At 48.4% G+C, this 20,545-nt stretch overlaps 1 protein-coding gene and 1 long non-coding RNA gene across 5 annotated transcripts in view; both read left to right on the plus strand.

The window, feature by feature from the left end:
- NRG2 (neuregulin 2) overlaps positions 1-20,545 on the plus strand; it is a 165,844-nt gene that overhangs the window by 26,329 nt on the left and 118,970 nt on the right. The gene's annotated exons all lie outside the window — the stretch shown is intronic.
- On the plus strand, positions 1,725-4,357 carry LOC130153903 (uncharacterized). The gene is made up of 3 exons (XR_008823530.1): positions 1,725-2,896; positions 2,991-3,147; positions 3,978-4,357. It is a non-coding gene; the product is annotated as an uncharacterized LOC130153903 (long non-coding RNA).

Here is a 20,545-nt window from a genome sequence, read left to right on the forward strand (position 1 = left end):
GAAATAGCCTGTTTGTTTGTATTGTCCCAGTGAGAGGCCAGTAGCACACAAAATCATCACATTCTGACTCCAGTTGACTGGGAATCTGGAGATGAATAGTATCCATCAGCTACTGGCATTGGTTTGGGTACAGAGTCTGTTGGCCATACACCTGGGAAAGCTGCATTTGAATGCTCTGGGGTTATTTTTTTTTTCCAACCTCAAGATGTCTGATGGATTTTGGGAATATCCACTCAGATTTTGACCTCTTGTTTATCCTTGAAAAAGCAGTATTTGTGCTTTCCATGGTGAGGCTATGGGCTAAAATACCCATGGAGTGCACAGAGAGATGCTGAGGCTTGCAAGGTGGCGTTGCTATAGAAGGAGGAGGTGGTGTGGTAGGTTCTTGAAACAGCTTCTGCTGGATTCATGTGCTAGATTTTAGACACATTTGTGAATGTGGCCAGTGGTTTTCCATCAGCACATTTGCTGGTAGCTGTATCAGAGTAGGTCTGGAAAGGGAGGTTGATACTCAGACATCTGATGAAAAATTGCTGTGTATAGTTACGTCAGAGTTATTTATTCATTGCATAGAGATTAAAGCTTTTTTGATAGAGTGCAGTCATCTTAGCTTGTGGCTGTTGTTTTTCTTAGTTTCTTGTGTATTTTGGGGATCTAATTAATTACAGGGAGTGACTGATGCTCAGAAAAAATGTGGTTCAAACTGAGCTGCAGTTTTCTTCAAGTTTCTTTGCCTTCATACTCAGGAAGCTGCAAGCTCAGGTCCTCAGTATTCAACATGGAAGACTAAAATACTGTCAGCTTCAAGTTGTTTGAGGTAGCATGTTTGTGCTGATATGCAGGCAAACATTAGGGCTTCTCTAATTTGCGGAGCAGAGAGGTGAGGCAGTGTAAAGGCCAGCATTTATTCTTTTTGGCTGGTGGTCTCTATGTAGAAGACATAAATTAAGAGTTGTCTTCTGGGATCCCCTGGAGATGTGATGAGTTTGTGGTATGTTTGGAGGACATCAGCCTCAGGTTTTTCTATTCTGCTACCCATCTGGAGGTCGTCTACTTCTTGTGGGCATGTTCCCAGTACTGCAGAGATAAAGGTGGGACAGCCTGGCACATAGCTTGTTTCAGCAAGTAATTTTAAACTTGGAGATATTAATATGCAACTTCTCTTTGAAAAGCTTCCAAGGAGGGCTTGCCATCCTTTGCAGATGAGATATGTAGGGATTGCTCACTCCCCATTCAAAGGCAGGAGTCAAAATGTGTCATAACCTCTTGAGCAGTGCTGTTAGATATTGCAGGGCAACTACAATCTCTAGCTCAGGAGGTGGACTGAGGAGCAGTTTGTAGGCAGCTGGGAAGGCACTGTTACAGGTGGGATCACTCTGTACTCACCTCGTTTCTTGTGGCCTTTACCAAGTTGTGTGCCATTGCTGGGGAAGAGCACTAGTCTTGGCAGACTGTTGCTCTTATCCAGTACAACTTGTACCATCAGCCAGGTACAGATGCCTGAGCTCCCTTCAGTGGTGAGAACAGAGCTTCAGCATCTACTGCAGAGGGAGTTTGCTCTTCCCTGACTCCCATGACACATGATGAAAAGTGGCTTGAGTCCGCAGAGCTTGGGGATGACCGCTTCCACACTGTGTAATTTTTGGCCCAGGTCACTTATGGGTCCCTTGTAGTGCTCACTGGCTCTGAGACACCGTCAGTAATTTCTGGGGTTTCAGCAGCCCCAGCATGATCCATCATGTGCAGTGATCTGTCACCTAGGAGAAGCCAAACTGATCTCGTCCAAACTACAGCCCGTGTGGAAAAGGCTGTACTTGCAATGTGGATGGACAGTCAGAGACTGGGACCTGGGAGCAAGACAGGGAACGAAGCTGCTGGGCAGTACAGGCATACTCGGAGCTTAGTATGTGTACTCTCCAGAGACGTTTGTTTGAGCTCCCCTTTTTGCCTATCCCAGCTATTCCTCTTGCTTCCCTGGTGAGCATTGCCCTGGACTGCTTGGGCATGTAGGTGTGAGGAGACCTCAGTTTCCATGGAGAAGTCTAGTTTGAGATCTGCAACTTATTTTGATGTAGGGTCTAGGGTTTAGAGCCGCTGTCTGGTGGGGGGAAGCTCCTTCTCCTCTCAAGCCACGCTGGGGTTACCTGTTTCATTCCCCCAAACCCTTAAAGCCTTGCTAGAGCCAGATGACAGATGTTAATATCTGTCTTGGGATTTAGATGATAATGTGTCATGCTGAAGGACCCTTTCCTATGCAGATGCCAGCTGTCACACCCAAGCACGTTGTGGTCAGCCCTCTGGGTTTTTGCTGAGGGAAGCAGGGCTTGCCTGGGTGTGCAGCACTGAAGGCCAGCTGGTCTACCTGGCCTGGAGGTAGCGTAAAGCCACTCTGGCCTCATGTTGTATTTCTTATTCTCTCTGCCTTTGGGACAGGCTATGCACCAGCAGGGACTTGACTGCTGTGATTATCTGGGCTGTTTAGAATCTGATGGGTCTGACTATCCCTGGGCGGTTCTAGGATCTGATAATCCCACCCCCAAACACACCTTTCTCCAGTTTTCTCCCCAATCCTAGTAACAGTGTTAGCTCTGCTATGTTCATATGTCTCCCAGTCTTCCTTCCCCACAACGTGCCTACCAACCTCACCTGTGCTGAGCCTAGCTCCTGCCACTGCCTGCCCAAATCTCTCTGCAGCTCATCACCACCAGTGTGTTGTGACAGGTTGGCAAAATTTGCAAAAAGAAAATGTCTTCTACCACATTTTTCAGTTTTGCCACCAAATTTTGACAGAGCCAAGAGCCTGGAGCTGCTTCTGCTGCCCTGAGTGTGCTTGGTGACCTGGAGGGGACCTAGTCAAGTCTCTCCTTAGCAGTTTCCAAGCTATTCTTTCTCTCATGTAAGTGCTCTTAAAATAATCATCTGGTCCTGAGCAGCTGGAGGAGTTCAGCTTTGAGACTGATGTTTGCCCACATGTCTTTCCTTTCTTTCAGACTGTGCTGCTCTGGGAGGAGAGGGCAGCTCTTGGAGGACACTAGTTGTGTGGAAGCCTGTTGGACCACCACAGCTCACTTGACTACTCCGATCCCAAATCTGCTGTTTTGAAACTAGGCAGTAGGTTGGCAGCTGGGACATGTGAGAGCAGAGGAGGTGAGTTCATGGTAAGAGGACAGCCTTCAGTTTAAGTGCTTGGAGACCAGCTGGTGTTTCTTTGGGATCCTGCAGGGTTTTTGCTGTAGGTGAGAAGGGGCTGTCCTAGGGAGCAGGGGCTCAGGACAGTGTGACCCCATGGGAATGTCATTTGGCTTTCTGAACATACCTAAGCTACTCACCTGGTGTCTTGGCTTTGTATGGGGTTCATGTTTAGAGAGATGTGACCAACCTGTTAGTTTACCTAGGCCCTGGATTTTACCTAATTGCCTTCTTAATGGCAGGGTTTCTTGTTAGCTCCTTCCCTTCTGTTGCCTTGAACTCTGTGACCACTTCTTTTTGAATGTATTTCCTCTCTCCCCATTTCCAGACGTGTCTCATGTATTACTGGAGAAGTATTGGGGATCCAGCCTAGCTGAGATCATTATCACAATGGGCCTGATTTTCCAGCCTCACCCTTTGCCTTGATTTCAGAGTGGATCATGAGGATAATAGAGCATCTTGGAGCTGATTTAATTTTTGCAGGGATTTGCGTTCCCTGGAAAAACTCCCTGGAGAGATGCTCAGCTTAATCATGATTAAGGCCAACAAAAATCTGGTAGCTGATCCTTTGAGCAATGAGGGGCTGTGTTTGACTAGTAGGTGAACCGGGGGTATCTACTGGAAACTAGTAATTTCTTGGGGCCTTACTTGGTCTGTTTTCAGTGTATGGGCTATACTACACTGGGCAGACCAGCTGAGTGACACACCAGTGTTCATGAGGGTGCCTTCACCTGGAGAAGGCTCCATCTCTTCCACAAGGTATCATGGTTTTCTCCTTAATATCCTAGGTATTGTTTTCAGGCTAAGGACACGTGAGGAAGGAAGAGACTGAGGATGCAGATGGAATGGAAGAAAATGCCAAGTGGTTAAATGGCTGTAGATAAGTGGAGAAACGTCTTAAGAGATTGACGGTTGCCTGCTGGTTGGAGAGGTGGAAGGAAAGATTGCATTCGCACACCAGGATTGCAAATCCACTCATAACCCGTGCACCAAACCCCCCCCCCCCACCCCCGGTTAAATTGCATTTGTTACTCATTTTTAGCCTTCCCATTTGTAAACTTGCACAGAGCTCTGTACCGCACCTTTATGGCCCCATCTGCTGTTTCCATCTCGCAGAACCTCTGGCCTGTTTTTCGGGGAGAAAGCCTACAGAATAAAACTTGTGCAGTCACACAAGCTGTTGCTGTGCTGGTGTTTTCCTTGGCTGATGTGTCTGCGACGCATTCCTGTATATGCATGATTGTGTGTCAGAGTTCACACGCACAGAGGAGGGATAATTCACAGATAGCTGTGCAGATAAAACGAGCATCAAGCATCAGTGTGTGCCCCAGAAGATGTAATACTTTTGGGGGGCTTTCTTGAAACATCCTCTTATGAGAGTGGCTGTAATGTTTTCTGGACATTGCAGCTTGTGGGCAGAAGCTATGGATCTCTGGCAGGGTGGTGAGAGAGGCTGGCCTGGGGGGGGAAAGTCGGCTGCACCCAGCAGCACCCAGGTTTCAGGGGTGGGTGGCCCCTGAGCGTTTCCTGTCCCCACTAGGTGGCACTGGGAGCCCTGCTATGGTGTCCCTGTCCCCCAGCCACACAGCCTGTCCTGTCCTGGACCTCTCTTCTGCCAGGACAGAGACTCCCTGGACAGGGAGCCAGGCACAGAGGGGTCTGTGCATTGCATGCCAGTCCTTTTCCCATAGGAGCTGGTGTGTCATTTGGGAGCTGGTGTCTCACAGATAGCGCCTGGTGCTCTAGGAACTAGTGCTTCACACATGTTATGCCAGAAGCTTGTGCCTCACACACTGACCCGGCCACACTAGGAGTCATCGTATTGCATCTTCTCTCTGGGAACTGGTGCGCTTGTGAGTGTCTCAGCAGGAGTCGGTGCATCGCATGTGTTGTGCTGAAAGTCAGTGCATTGCGCGTCTCACTGGGAGCTGGTGTATCATATGTGTCGCACTGGGAGTCACTGCATCACAAGTGTCCTGCTGGGAGCTGGTGCGTCACTGGCAGGCCTAGCCCTGCTGGGAGTTGGTGCATTATGTGTGTCCTGATGGGAACTGGCACACAGTGGGTGTGCCTTGCTGGGATTCAGTGTGTTTTGCACATACTCTGCTGGCACCTTGCACCCTGGCTCTGCTCTACTAAAAGTTCTTGTGTTGGCTGTGTCCTACTGGGAGTTGGTGTGTTAGATGTGTCCCACTGAGAATCTTGGCACTACAGGTATCGTGCTGGGAATCAGTCAGTCCCTTGTGTCCTATGGGGAGCTGGTGTGTCTTATGGGGCTCAGCTCCACTGGCAGCCAGTGCATCACAAATGTCCTGCTGGGGGTTAGTTCAGCACAGGCATCCTGCTGGTAGTCAGAGCATCAGCTAGGAGCTGGTACATCACACATTAGTCTTGTCTGGCTGGGAGTCAGTGTGTCACGAGTCCTGCTGGGAGCTAATGGTTCCCACGTGTCCCTCTAGAAGTGTGTGCGCTGCCCTCTGGCCCTGCCCTGCTAGGAGCCAGTATGTAGGAGTGCAGTATGTACTGACTGTTCCTCGTAAGAAATCAGTCTCATGTGTCCTGCTGGGAGCTGGTGCCTCACAGGTCTGCTAGGACTCTGTTTCTCGCTCTCCTGCTCTGCCTCGCTAGGAGTCAAGGTGCCACATGCTGTCCCTGTCACTGGAGCAGCACAGCGTGTGCCCTGCTCTCCGTGCAAGTCTGCTGCACAGAGCCCATTGCCCTGGTTTGGTCTCCCCAGTCTAGCATACATGAGCTCCTGCTTCCATCAAGGATCAGGAACGCCGGACACAGCTTGCTCTGCTGAAGGCTTCTGGTTTGCAGTGGACAGGGGGATGCCACAGCACTGTGATTATTTTAATTAATTTATTTTAAATAGCTATAGTGCAGAGAGTTAAATGGCATGAAATAAGTGCACAAGCTTATCCGCCATCCTCCACCACTGCTCCCAGGAGCAGGAGCAGGAGACACATCTGTCCGTGCCTGTCTCTCTCTCTCCTGCCACCATGTCCTGCCTGCTGGGACCTGTCCTGACACCTGCACTGCCCCAGCACTGCCTGCTGTGTCCTGAGGTACCTGCAGCTTCCCTGGCCTTTGGGGACCCTCTCTGCTGCGGGCCAGCACCTGCCCTGAGTATGCCATGGCAATGGGCGAGGGAATGGCTTTTGGCAGCAGCGCTGTGCCCAGAGCTTCTGGCCTCTGCCCATCACCTCTGAGTGGAGGTGCATGGTGAGACAGGACCCCAGCCCTGCCATAAGGGGGCTGGCCCCAGCCAGATGGACCCTCTCTGCCTCGGGTCACTTGTGGCACTTGGTGGAGTTGTGTGGTGGCTGCTACCTCCCCGTGCATGCGCTGCTCCTACACAGGCATGCGGATGTCCTCCCTTCTTCTGCAGTTCTCCAGGCTCTTTGGTCTTAGGGCTGCAGAGCCTTCCCTCTGGCCCCATGCTCTTCCCTCCATCCCTATGCCCTTCCCTCCATCCCCATGGTTTCCTGCAGGGCTGTGGGCCCTTCCAACTGATTCCCCGTTGCTGTGGCTTGTATCCCTTGGGGACTCTCCACACCCCCATGCCTGCTCAGTCTGCACCTCTAAGTCTTCCCTTTGTGTCCAGACTCTGATGGTGCCTTTCTCATTATCCTGGCTTTCCCCCAGCACCCTGGCTAGTGGCTGTTTTTCAGCCATCATGTGGGTGGCGTTGCAGAGAGAGAAGCTTGGGTGAACGATGATTCCATGGGGGGAGAGTTCAACCATTCTGTGGTTTTAGGATTCCTTGATATGAGGCAGATAACACGAACTGAAGCAGCCAGCATTGCAGAGCTGGTGAGAGCTGGTAGCAGTTATATGAGGCTTCCCTCCTTTCCCCTTAACCTGAGCAGCCATGGTGTGGGTGAGGTAGGGGCTCAAGCCCCATTAGTATGGCTCTCCCCCTTCACAGCAGCTTTCTCAGGCTCCCTGCTAACTCAGGAAGAGGTGTCAGTGCTTTGGGGCTACTCCTAGACTTTCTGGACCTGAAAGAAAAAGCAGAAAAATCTCATTTTTATCATGCTGATGCTTGTTGTTTGACTGCAGTTGGTGTGGCTGTCTGGTGGGGCTGATGATGGAACAGTGGCCCCTGCCAGGGGCCATGGCAAGCCTCTCTGATAAAGTCCAACCATGTGTCTATGCTGGTGCTGTGGTGCTGCACTGTTGCATGGGGTTGTTCCTCCCCAGGTGCAGGACCCTACATTTGCCTTTGGTGAACTTCCTGAGGTTCATGTCCACCCAGCTGTAGCTAGACCACATCTGGCTGAACGGTAGCGTAGCCTCTGGTGGATCAGAGACTGCTCCCAGTTTTGTATCCTCAGCAGACTGGCTGAGGGCACGCTTTGTCCCTTCAGCCAGGTCACTGATGACTGAGTTGAACAGGACCCCTGGGGAACACTGCTAGCTACAGGCCTCCAGCTCAGCTCTGCACCACGGATCACAGCCCTCTGAGCTCTGCCGTTCAGCCAGTTCCCAACCCACCTCACTGTCCACTCATCTCACCCACACTTTGTGAGGTTATGTATGAGTACATTATAGGAGGTGATATTATGGGTTGCATGGCTTAGGGTGACTAGGCCTGGGTTTGACAACATTCTGCTGTCCCTGGAACGAATGCAGGAGATGGAATGCTGGTTTGAGCTGTGGCTGTTCTCTGTTGCATAGCTGCTTTCAGTTCCTGAACTTGCTTTTATTTGATCAATGAGTGCCAGCTGCAAAGTGCACACGTGATGACCCTGCTCAGGTGACTGTGTCCGCCCAGTGCTTTTACCTTGAGGTCACTCTCAGCTCAGACTAGATTTTAACTGAGGTCTGGCGAAGCTCTGCAGATCCTGTTAGCAGCCTCTTGAGCTTGGTGAGACCTGTGCTTGCAGAGCAGCAGCAGCCCCAGAGAGAGAGACTAAGGTAGGTTTGGATATGTCAAAGACATGAGAGAGACTGTAGATGTTAGATGTCATGTGTAAAAATATTGCCTGTTTTGCCTAAAACAGTTTGCAGTGCTTCTGCAAGCTGCGACCCGACTGCTTGAATGTGCTTAGGTTGTCACTAGAGGGAGCGCCGTGTGATTTTTCATTAATCTTGAAAAAATTACACGATGCAGAGACCCAGCTGGTGGAGCAGTTTGGCAGGAGGGATGTAGGAGAGATTCTGCAGTCGGCTGCGGCTTTGTAGGCATAGGTGTTTCTTTAGCTGCAAGGGATTCTCTTGTACTGCTCAGCCAGCAAGGTGTGGGGGGAGAGGGAGGAGCTAAGCACCTTAAAAAGGTCAGTTTGCTAAGCGGGAATCACTTTCTTGATTCTCATTTTGGCTCTTTGAAGTGCAAGGTTTTGGAGGTGGACAGGGCCCTGCCCAGGCTCTGCAGGGGAGATGGCTGGAATGGGAGAGATGTTTGATCTAGTTGGCTTTGCTGCTACTGCAAATTCACTGGGTTTGCTCTGTCTGTAAGAGGCCTGGCTTGATGCATGCAGCTGCTGGCGACCTACTTCAAGAGCTCTCTGTTACCCAGATTCTGGTACCATTGCCGCCTGGCTGTACTGGGTAGAGCTAAGTTGCATCTCTGTGCCATGCTGTGCTGCAGCGGACACGTTCAGAGGTACCCCTCCAGGGCTAGAATTGAAATACAAGATGAGGAACAAGGGAATAGAGACAATGCAAGGAAACAAAGAGACCATAATAGTATCCTGCCTTGCCTTGAATTGGATAATTCCCCTATGACTAGTTGGTGGGCAGTGGATTACTCAGTGGGAGGAAAGAGATCTGGAGTCAGTCCTGTGAACTTCGTTCCCTCATTTCTAAAATGATGTTGTGAACATCTGGCTTGCACATGGAGCATGACGCTTGGCTCACAGAAGCATATAAATGTTTTCAGATCCTTGAATGGCTGTTGCTGAAATGCGAAGGATCATCATTAATGAAGTCTGCAATAACACTGACGGAGCATTTGTGTTTGTTTCAATTTGTAACTATGTTCTAACACTTGTTAACGAATGCTATTGTGGGTTGCAATGTGACCAAGGAACACTTGAGGGTAAACATGACGGGGTGGTTGTTCCTGGTTTGTGCTACTATTTATCACTGCAGGTGTTGAAACATACCATGTTGTGCAGCAAGGCTTTAAATGGGTGAATAGGGCAAGAGGGGAGACTTAGCTACCACTACTTCCTTTGTGGTTTTTCCATCTGCTCCACTTACATAGCAAACACAAACAAATGCCACAATTGGCTGATATAAGAAGATCAGTTGTGATGGGGAGCTGAATATCCATATGACATCAGAAAAATCTAGCTGGTGGGCTGGAGGCTGGTTTCAGACAACGTGGCTTGGAGTAACCGTGCTATCCCCCATAAAGAGACCTACGCAAAGACCTGAGGAAGCAGCAGATGCTCATACATAAGCCAAAGGTGAAGGGATAGAACTGAGATTCATCAAGCAAAGGCCTGCATGGGTGAGGAAGGGGCTTATAACTGAACTCAGACATATAAGGGAGACATACAAGAGGTGGAAGCAAAGGCATGTGACCGAGGAGGATTATAGAGTCGCTGTCTGATCTTGCAGGGATAGAGTGACCTGGAATTGAATCTGGTGAGGAGCGTGAAGGATGGTAAGAAAGGATTCTGTAAGTATGTAAACAGCAAAAGGAAGACTAGGGGAAGTGTGGGACTGCTGCTGATTGGTGCTGAGGACCTGGTAACAGAAGATGTGGAAAAAGCTGAGGTACTTGATGCCTTTTTTGCTTTAGTCTTTACTGGTAAGACCAGCCTTCAGCAACCCTAAAATCCTGAGACCAGGGGAAAGGTCTGGAACAAGGAAGACTTGCCTTCAGGTTAGGGAGCACTTAAGCAAACTGGACCCATGAATGCTTAAGAGGCTGGAACATCTCTTATATGAGAGGCTGAAACTGGTCCAGAAGAGAAGGCTCAGGGTAACCTTATCCATGTGTATAAATACCTGATGGCAGGGAATGAAGAAGAGGGAGCTGGACTCTCCTCAGTAGTGTCCAGTGACAGGACCAGAGGCAGTGGGCCCACGGGAGGTTCCATCTAAACAAAAATGCCTTTTCTATTGTGAGAGTGCTCAAACACTGGTATGGACTCCCCAGAGAGGATGTGGAGTCTTCATCAGTGGGGATATTTAAAACCCATGGGACTCATGCCCCTTCCCCCCCATGCCCATCAGTGGGCATGGACTCCTCTGTGCAGGCTGTGACCCACAATACCTTCTAGATCCTTCTCTGCCTGTGGGACTGACTGCCCTGCTGAGGTTTGGCATGATGTATTCACACTGACTCAGTTGTTTCTTATTTCTTTTCTGACTGCATCTCCCAGGTTCTGGAGATTGGTTTGGATCCAAAGCCTGCCCTGTGATACACTGGCAGCCTCTTCTGTGCTGGCATCATCTGCTTGATGAATAAACCTGCTTCCTTTTCTGTTATCTGGCTGTAAGTAAAAAGGCTAATTAGGATTGACCCAAACCCCAGCTCTGTGAATCCTCACTTGATGCATCTTACATTAGGCAGCAAGCCATTTATGACTACTCTTTGAATCTGTTTTTTCTAGATATTCTCCCATCATATTGCCATTTGAAGCTCCCTTCACCAAACAAGTATCAAAAAACTTACTAATGTCAAGAATTGATAACTGTTGTTTTTCCTCATCTACAAAGTTCTTCCACCTGGCTGTCCCAGGAAGCTGCGTTGATCTGAAGAGGTTGTGTTAGTCCCTGCACCCTTCCTTGCTTGCCTTTAGTGCTTATGGTAATGAAAACTAAGGTAGCAGGTCTGTAATTGCCCAGAGTTTCTTTTCTTTCATTTTGTAAAGCAGCATTTCATTTGCTCTCCCTGCAGCCTTATAAGGCTGCTTGGTTGTCTCTGGAGCCCAAAACCCATCAACCTGCTTCAGTGCCTTGAGATAAGGCTGATCAGGCACATCTCATTTAAAACCATTTGCACAGAGAAGTACTCCTTACTCTGCTCTTGCCTTATCAGAGGGTTAAATCATGTCCTCCTGTGGCTGATAATAGCTGTGCTGCATCAGCTGCTACTTTTTTCTCACACAGTGACCTTCAACATGTATCCAAGACAGCTGATAGCTTTCCAGCTCTGAGAAGTGGACATGCCTTCTCTCTCTCACATGACTGATGGGCTTAGAAGAGTTTGTCACCCTCAGTGATCCTCCAAAGCTAAGTGTCTTGGCTTTTCAGCTTTGCCCTTTTCTTGTGAGACTACTTTTAACTGTTGCCTGTTGCAATCTAACCTAATGTCGATTCCTCCTTCTGACTGCCACCTCTCATGTTTCAGCCATATTGGTCTTTTCCCTTTCTTCCTGCTTTTTCCTGGAAGCGAGGAAGCTTGTTTAAGGCTCACTTCTTCAACACACTAGCAGAACTGTCATTGCTCTTTGTGTAGTTCAGCCTTCCAAAATATTCATACCAAAGCTCAGAGCTTACAGCGGTTTGCCTTTCTGAAATCAGCATTTCAGCTTCCCTGGTATACCTTTCAAGGCTCCCCAACCCTTTTGGGTCAGTCACCTTCACCCATGTTGCCTTGCATGTTTGTGTTCTCCTCAGTCCTCCACACTGAGTCACTCCTGAGAGTAAGCCTGTCAGTCACCCATACTGTTCCTGTCCCAGCAGATTGTCCACAGTGTGTTCCAGTTTTCCCCTTTTATCCCCAGAACTTCTTCTCTGCACTGTGGGGACTTTCTGGTCTGAGTTTTCCATTCTCCCTGGACCCTGCAGCTGATGCCTACATCCTTGAAGCACACAGTATCGCTTGTCCTGGAACAGGCTGATACTTTTCTGGGTTCAGTTAGAGTTCTCCCAGACAGTTGCTAGGAGAAAATCATCATTCTGGTCATTTATAAAGCCTTCCTGTTTATTTTAAGCTAGCATCTCCAGGGCATTTGGCAAACTGATGCAAGGTTCCTTGTGCTTCTCCTATGGCAACTGTGACTCCTCTATCTTCCTGGATACTGTTGTCTGGACCTGTTGTACTTATGCTATAGCCACTCCTGCAAAGTTACCAGGCTGTTTTTTAGAAAGAAGGCTCTTCAACTCTGTTTTTGTCTGTTATTATCACTTGAATGTGGGATGCATGAAATTCTTCTCCTTCCTGGTTTACTCTGTGGTATGTAGTGGCTAGCTATGTAGTTGATGCACATCACAGAGCAAAGATGACCTTGCAAGTCTTAATTATTGTAGTGCTAGATCTTCCAGAAGCATGGTCAAACTCAACCGAACTGTGGTCCTTCCACTGTGCTGACCAGATGACCTGCATGGTATTTGGGTTCTTCATATGTGTCTTCTTACTGTCCAAGAGGATGTTGACATGTAGCTTGTAGCAATGAAGGCTTCTCAAGGTCCCTCTGAGCTGGAGGATTGCATGACATGGAGATGTCTAGATCACGTAGCACAGGGATCCTCAAACTATGGCCTGTGGGTCGGATACAGCCCCCCCAGGGTCCTCAATCCAGCCCCCAGTATTTACAGAACCCCCCCTGCCCCCCCCCCCCCCCCCCCCCCCCCCGCTGGGGTTTGGGGGGGGAAACCAAGCAGCCGCAGATGACTGCCTGCCACTTAATCCATGCGCCGGCCCCCTGTTTAAAAAGTTCGAGGTGCCCTGACGTAGCACAAGTAACTATTACCCCTGGCTGGCATGGGAAGGCTGTGGTGAAATCCTTTTAAATCAAACAAGAAGCCTTTTTTTTTTTTTTCTTTTCTGCATTGGTGCTTTTGTTTTTCATTCAATGTAATAGATATCTGGCTACTATGAAATTGTGTGCAGCTCTGTGGGATAAGGAAAAACAGTAGCCACTCTGCTGGTGTTAGTGGATCAAAAAGGCTGCTTTATTGTATGTGAAATGAGTAGAGACAATCTTCTATTGAAGGGCTGGACAAAATCCTGTCTGTGTAGTGTTCTTCGAAAACCTGCTGATGCTTAGCTGGGCCAGGCTAGGATGTACTGTGAGAGGATATCCAGGCCAGTACCCTTGATGCAGTTGTGATTATAAGGCATCTAGTAATTTGCGTCTTGGATACAGTGGAGACTGAAATAGCGTTGAGGAGCCTTGCACTACCGCAATGCTACTATGTGCAGTTCTTGTGTGCCAGCAACTCGTTTTGGAAATCCAATCTCCATTACTATAGCAAAAGACACACAGGAGCAGGAGCTGACTGTCCCAAGGATGTCCATCTTCCTGCCACTACCTTGCTTGTGCTAGAAGGCTTTCCTTCCTTTGAAGTTCTTCTTCAGACCGTGTCTGCTTGCTGTGAATCTCCTCTCATTTTATGATCAGTTCTCCTTTCTAGTACACCAAGTGAGTTTTACAGTATGGCCATTTTACTTGCTATGATGACTCAATCCAATAGATTTTTCTCTTTTTCCATTAGAGAATATTCCCCTTTGCCTTTTTCCTTGATTGAAAGCTTCTGAACTCTTCTTGTAGTTTTCAGTCCTTCACTTGCTTCATCACTGTGTGGCACGCTGTTCTTTGTGAAGGTGCTAATTGCTAGGAAATGTGGTCCTCTAGATCCATAGATCATAGGCTGGTGAATCTGACCTTGATCTAACTCCAGTATAAAGAGAATTTCTGCCATTTTAGTGCTTGCTCTTCCTCTAAGGGATCCAGTTACTTGCAGTTTGGCTGCATACAGTTACTAACTTCCTGGGTATGAGATCATTTAATGATGACAACGAACATGTAAAACAGGGCTAGTATTTTAGTGTTGATATAAGCAACGAACATTTGTTTAGCTCTTGAGGCTGTTAGCTGAGAGATGTAAAGCACTGTTTTACCACAAGCCGCAGAAGACTACAGAAATAACTGCCCAGGGCCAGAGGGAAGACTGTGGTTGCAGAGTCTATATCTGATGAAAAGGTAACACTGGCCTGTAACGTCCAGGCTGGGGCAACCACAGAACAAGCATTTTGTAGCACATCCACAGGTCTCCTCACCGTGCACTTCAGGGCAGATGCTCTTTGCAGCGCATCTTGAGCTTGAGGGGTTAATATGATAATGTGAGCTACCCTAAAGCAGTATACATGGTAATACAGTTAGCTCTTCCCCTGATATACATAATCATAGAGCTGAGATCAGGGCACCTTCCCTTCACTCAGACATAGTGATTGCTGGTACCAGTCACAGGTTATAAACTAATTTTGGCAGTTGGCCATAAAACTGCTCCTTTCAGTGAGACACAGAGGCGTCTGGTGTCAGCCTGACACAAACCATTTGACCAGGGAAAGGCCTCTCTCCTGGTGGGTTTGCAGAAGGGCTAGTGCTGTTAGTGAAGGTAGAAGTATTGAAAGAGGGGCTCATAACCCCGCACTAATAAATATTAAATGCCTGTTATCAGACCTGGCGCTTGCTTTGTGGCCCTGGCTTTTTAGCCTGCTTCAGTGGTTATCCACTAAACGCAACAGGTTTATCAGCAAGTTCAAGCATGTTTGGACTGTAAGGTCTCTCCTGGTGTCTGGCATGTGAAATTATCCTAATCTGCCTTTAATATCCCACTCTGTACTCTGGGTGCCATGACACACAATCTCTGCCCTGCACCTCTGGTTTGGGTTACTGGCTGCTCACAAAAGGCTTTAATCCTCCCCATCTCTGTAAACACTGCAGTGTACTTATTTTCCCCCATCAATGCAAGAATTTGGCAGGCTGCCAGAGCCTGTGGGCTGGTAGGGGGAGAAGAGGCTGCCTCTGCTTTTCTGGGGAGCAGGGGGCTGTGGTTATTTGGTGAATGGCAGTCTGGAAGTGAGCATGGTGGCTGTTCATCCTTGTGCTGCCCCGACTGCTGTTCAGTGCTGGTGGCAGAGCCATGTGGAGCTCTGGCCTTATAGCTGGAAAGCTTTGTATGCCTTCAATGACTTTTTCCCTAGGAGGGTAGGGGATGGGTCCCCAGGGTCCCCAGGGAGGTGGGGATTTTCATTGTTGGAGATTCCTGGGTAATGGGTGCAGGAGGTGCCACGAAACCACTGCAATGGTGAGGAATCTGAAATTAAATGAGCAGTTGTTGTAAAAATCTTCTCTCAAATAGATTCTTTTGGAACCCTGAATCACTACATGTTTGTTGATAATGATAGCAGTTTTGCCAGGGTGGAAAATGGAGGATCAACCACCTTCTGATCTCCTGGCTTTCGAAAGATGACTGTGCACTCTGCTCAGTCGGTTCATTTAACTGGGTGCTTCCAGGAAGTTCAGTTTCACTTCCATATCCAACCTGAGGATTAAGAACAGGGTGGTAACCGCTGTTGGTCCACCTCATTTCAGCAGCTTTAAGAAAGAAAAACAAGGGGAAAAGATCGTATATTTGATAAGGTTTGCTTTTTTCCCTGGCTTACTGGCACAGGAAGCCAAAATAAGTCTGGAAAGAGGCAACATGTCTTACTAAAAACAAGAACAAATCACAGAACCCCACTAAAGCTCACAGGTTGATAATGAAGCTTCCTGTCTGAACGTGGTTGTGCTTGCCTGTAGTAGGGCACTTGGAAAGTATTTGCATTGTTTTCTCTTCTTCCTTCTGTCAGGGAAGATAGTATTTTTGTTTCTCTCCATCTCAGGGCGTGAAGCTCTAGGGATGCTTGGGACATCTCTCCCTCTGCTGCCAATGCAGTACCGGTTGTTTCCATCTCAGAGCTGCTGGACTTGCCCTTTTGAGAGGATCACTGGTTCCTGGGACACTTCACCAGAAGAAAGTGCTTCCAGATAGGCTCAGTAGCCCACTGGGAACAGACTGAGCCAGTTAAGAAATGTTGCTGTGCTCTGCCAGAAGAGTTCGGTTTGGATAATTACAGCAGGTCATTAGAGAACAATAGGAGTGGAAAGTACAGATTAAGCCATTGTTATTTCTACTGTATATATGTTATGCAAGGATGGAATATAATAGTGTCATAGGGACTCAGGTAGAAAAAGCATTTCAGACTGGCTGTGGGCAGCAGAAAATTTGAACAGAACAGCTCAGAGATTGACTGGTCTGAGTGCAACAAAGGGCTGTTTTGGAGCTGATGAAATGGGTAGGGACTTAGTTTTTTTCTCCCAAGGCTGACAAACTTTACCACTGCTGGTTATTCCAGGAGACAAACTTGAGTGTATGAAACGTTACAGATATGGTTTCTTGGTTGTTTAGCTAAACATCCATTTCCAATCTGGTAGAACAGTGTGAGGTGTCTACAAGCTGGTTGTCACTGTGCTGAGTATTTGCTTTAGTCGCTTCCTGTGAGCTTCTCCACCACAACATGTTCTGGGACCTTCACTCTGTGTGTGAGGATGTGAGGAGGGGCTTTGGGTCCCGTGAATGTCTCTGGGGGAGCACCTTAACGGTGTGGAATAAAGAAGCATGTGATTGTCTTGAATGGAAAACAGGGGGACTGGCATTAAGCGTGTTATAGCACTCTAGCAAGCCTTCTTGCAAGGAAGCTTAGATTTATCCCAAGCTAAAGCATGGCACAGTCAAGGGCCTGGCAAACATACTCATGTGTGCTTTGATTTGAGGGACATGGTATTGGTACTTGGGTAGAAAGCTTAGGTATGTAGGGTGTGGTCTGTGCTTCAGCCTTACTGGCTCACCTTATGCAAGACATACGCACCTGCAATGGTGTTAAAGCTTTTTGATTGTCCTTAGTCCCTGTTTCCAGGCCTGTCTTTTTTTTTTTTTGGCTTCTCCCCCTATCCCGGATCCAGCAGCTTGGAGGAGAACACATATCTGTTTGCCTGGTGCACAGTCTCCAGGAGAGCTCGGGCTCCTGCCTGCTTTTTGGGCCTCCTCCCTGCAATGTTGACATGCTCACTTATCATCTTGTAATGCCTGTTTAGCCCTGTTTGTGTCTAGGACTTTCTGAGCTTGTGGTGCCATATCCTGAGGCCAGTGCTGGCAGGCCATCGTGTTCAAATCACCTCTTTTCATCAGACTTCCCAGGCAGTCTGCAGGAGATCTGTGCAGAGGAGGAGTCGTGGTGCGTTGACAGAGATGTAGATAGAAGGAAAACCATGCGCATGTTCTGCTGAGCTGGGAGGCGTCTCAGGGGGCCTGTTGTCTCAAACTCTGCTGCTCAGTGAGGTGCCTGCTTCTCAAGTAGCACATGAGCACACAGTTTGAAGCAGGACAGTGACAAGCAGCACTGCAGGATGTATCCCTTTGGGCCACCCCAAAGGGCACAATTAGTTCCAGAAGCTCCCAGGGCATTACAGTAAGGGGAGTCTGTACTCCTGAGAACTGGATAAATGATTTCTGCATTATCTCAGTTTGGAAGTCTTTTGCTTAGGCCACAGGAAGGTGTTGCTTCCCGTGCAAAGACCTTGGTCAATCCCTTATTCCAAGGCAAATCTGGATTAGCTGTGAAGAGGGAATGTCTGTTGATTTGGAGTCAGTACAGCAGGGTAAACTGAGGCTCAGTTTGCCTGGAGGAGGAAGCACAGGGAAATGTAGCACTAGCTTTCTAGGGCCACATTGCCAGTGAGAGTGTGACAGGAGAAAGGACACAGACTCACTCCCATTGACTTCTTGGTCTGCTTGGTCCTGAGATTTTTAGCTACTTTCAGCTGGCTCATGAGCACAAAAATTGTATCGTGGTAAAGGAATTGCTAAGCCAGAAATGCCACCTCATATGAAGTTATTTAAGCATATTTCATGATGTATTTTTATGCCTCAGTAATTATCATCCATACCCATATTGCCCTACTTACGCTTTCCTCTTGTGTCATTAATTGTTCATGCAGGATTGTTTTCCCCAGAGGGTGTCATCCAATACATTATAGAAGTAGAAGACACTGAAGTGTATCATATATAACCGTTTGCATATTTTTTTTTTCAGAACTGGCTTGTATGCAATTAGCGTAAAATAGTTGAGCATCAGAAGCTTCCTAGTGGAGGAGATCAAGTGGATTTGAAAAAGCTCTGTCTCCCACTGTCTCAGGTAGAAATTTCACCAGGGGAGCTCACACCAGCACTGCAGGCAAGGCTGAGCAAGCAAATTGAGGAGGGAGGGCAAGGGAATGTTGTAGTTTTTGGAAGATTGTAAGAAAAGCACTGAACTGAATTCAGCTCCAGAATGGATCGGACAGGTCCTAGCATATTGGTCAGGACACAGTAAAGAGGCTGCTTACTAGCCTCAGTGGTGCTGCTGATTTCTTTCTGTGTTCTCAGAAACTGTTGGGTCCAAACAGCCCCCTTCTACACAAACCTGACTGTCTAGCAAGTTTGTGCATGCATGTGCCTGGCTCTGAAAAGTGTTACCCAAGCTGGGTGAAAAATGCAAGCATCAGAAGAGATCCTCCCATTGAGTCTAGGACCAGAAAGAAGCAGAAGACATTGCAGGGGAGGAGAATTTCTGCTCAGGGGACTGCAGGTATTCCCATTGAGATGGAGGAGATGCTGTTGCCTGTCCTGCAGGCCCCATGAAGGCTCTCGGGAAGCAGATATGGTTTGTGGCGAGATGCTGTAATTCTGTAGGTTTCTGCTCTGTCAGGAGGCAGATCTGGCCACCAGTTCCCCAGGCCATCGGCTTGTCTGGGAAGGGTAATGGAGCTTGCATGGACTCTGAAGAGGCCAGTCAGACACTGGGTCAGTACTGAGGCATGGAGCGCAGCTGTGAGCTACTCTGAGGAGTGGCTGAGTGTACCATCTCATTTTGTTACAGTTGTGGGCTGACAAGGTTGCACTGATCACACTAATATCTCTGTTATCCCAGCTGCGAGCCCAATCTGACGTCTAAATGGCATTCTGTCCTGGCCCCAGCATCCGTCTCGCTACGCCTGCATGTCTGTCTCATTGGTACATCTTCCAGCTGGCTGCACAGGGTCGCAGCAGTTACACTAGCACCGGAGATACTAAAAAAGTGCTCTGTAGGGCTGGGCACAAGTCCCTCCTTCTGTAGCTCTGACTTTGGTGTCTTGTGTAGGTGGTGGGTGTGCGCAGAAAGTTACCTAGAAATTTATCCTAGAACAAACTGTTCATGAGTGTTGGGGCCAGTGGACCCTGGATTGCTACATGAAGGTCTGATTTGTGACAAGCATTGCAATCGGTCTCTGCCTCTGCGGTTGCTCACATGGGAGAACTTTCTGACTGCCACAATCTCTGCATTTCTGCCCGTCGCCTTAAATGGAGTTGAAATCAGATGGGAGAGTCAGAAGTTTCTGGGAGGAGAAATACAGATTCATGCGGAGGTCAAGCAGTTTAATTAGACCCATTTCTTAGGCAGACAGGCTGAAATGTTTTTTCTGGTTTCTAGAAAGGCAAAGTTCTTCCTTATCTGTCTGTAGGTCCAACCACCAAAGCTGCTGTTCATCAGTGTAGAGCAGTTCTAGGAGAGAGAGAGAGGCTTGAACAGAACTGAAGGAAGAGGTGGGAAGGGATTTGAAAAGAACTAAGGAATTGCCCTGTTGAAGGCACTAGTCTGCTGTTTATTGTTCTGCGTGGTCTAGTAGTGGCAACCTTGCTGCTACAAGGAGTGCTTCATGGATCCTGGCCCACATGGCTCATGTTGATTTTGTTTCCACACTGACTGAATCTTGCAGCCTCCAAGACCTGGCACCTAGATTAATCAAATGTTGAACTTGGGGGCTCCCTGCTTCATGCCCAATTGCCTGTGGCAAAAAGTCTGAGTAAGGATTTAAATTCCTGGCCAATTCCCTTTGATGATGGGGGTCACATTCAGGCCCAGTTAGTGTTGGTGTATCCTTGTTCACCTACTGGTTACTGGAGACACACCAACCCTTGCTTTCCTGCTGTAGGGATCTGTTGTAGATCCACATGGGTTAATCTGAATGAACTTTGCAGCGCTCCAGGCACTGACATCAGCTCTACCACCACAAACCAGAACTTTTCCCTGCCCATGGAGAACTGCTTTTCTAGCTCCAGATCTCTGGGGCCGGCATCAATCTCCTGATAATGATGTCCTGTGAGTGGCAGAGCATGATACCCTCATGACCATTGGGGAGGAGCAGGTCTGGGCTTCCAGCACAGCTCCATGACATGTACCTGGTGCTGGTTTCTGGCTGCTGTGTTTCCTAGCTGGGATGGCACAGTGTGCACTGTGGCCTGGGCCCTGACAGCAGCTCACTGAAAAAACCAATATGGTGGTGGGGGAGGCTATCGTGGGTTACCTGCCAGGTCCATGTCAGGGGATATGCTGCAAGCATTAACTCTCCCTGCAACTCTGCTGAACCTTTTGCACAGACTCCATATTTGTCAGGTAGGGTTTCCTGGGACCAGGCTGTCCCTGCTGTGAGGAACCTGGTGGAGGTGGAATTTGGAGGAGTTGTGTGATCTGCAAGGGCCAGGTGGTCTTGATGCAGGCTGGAAGAAGGCAGTGTTGGCATGTATGTGTGTGTGTGGAAGTTTG

This window comes from Falco biarmicus, chromosome 8 (genome assembly GCF_023638135.1).
Source record: "Falco biarmicus isolate bFalBia1 chromosome 8, bFalBia1.pri, whole genome shotgun sequence".
NCBI classification, from domain to species: Eukaryota; Metazoa; Chordata; class Aves; order Falconiformes; family Falconidae; genus Falco; species Falco biarmicus.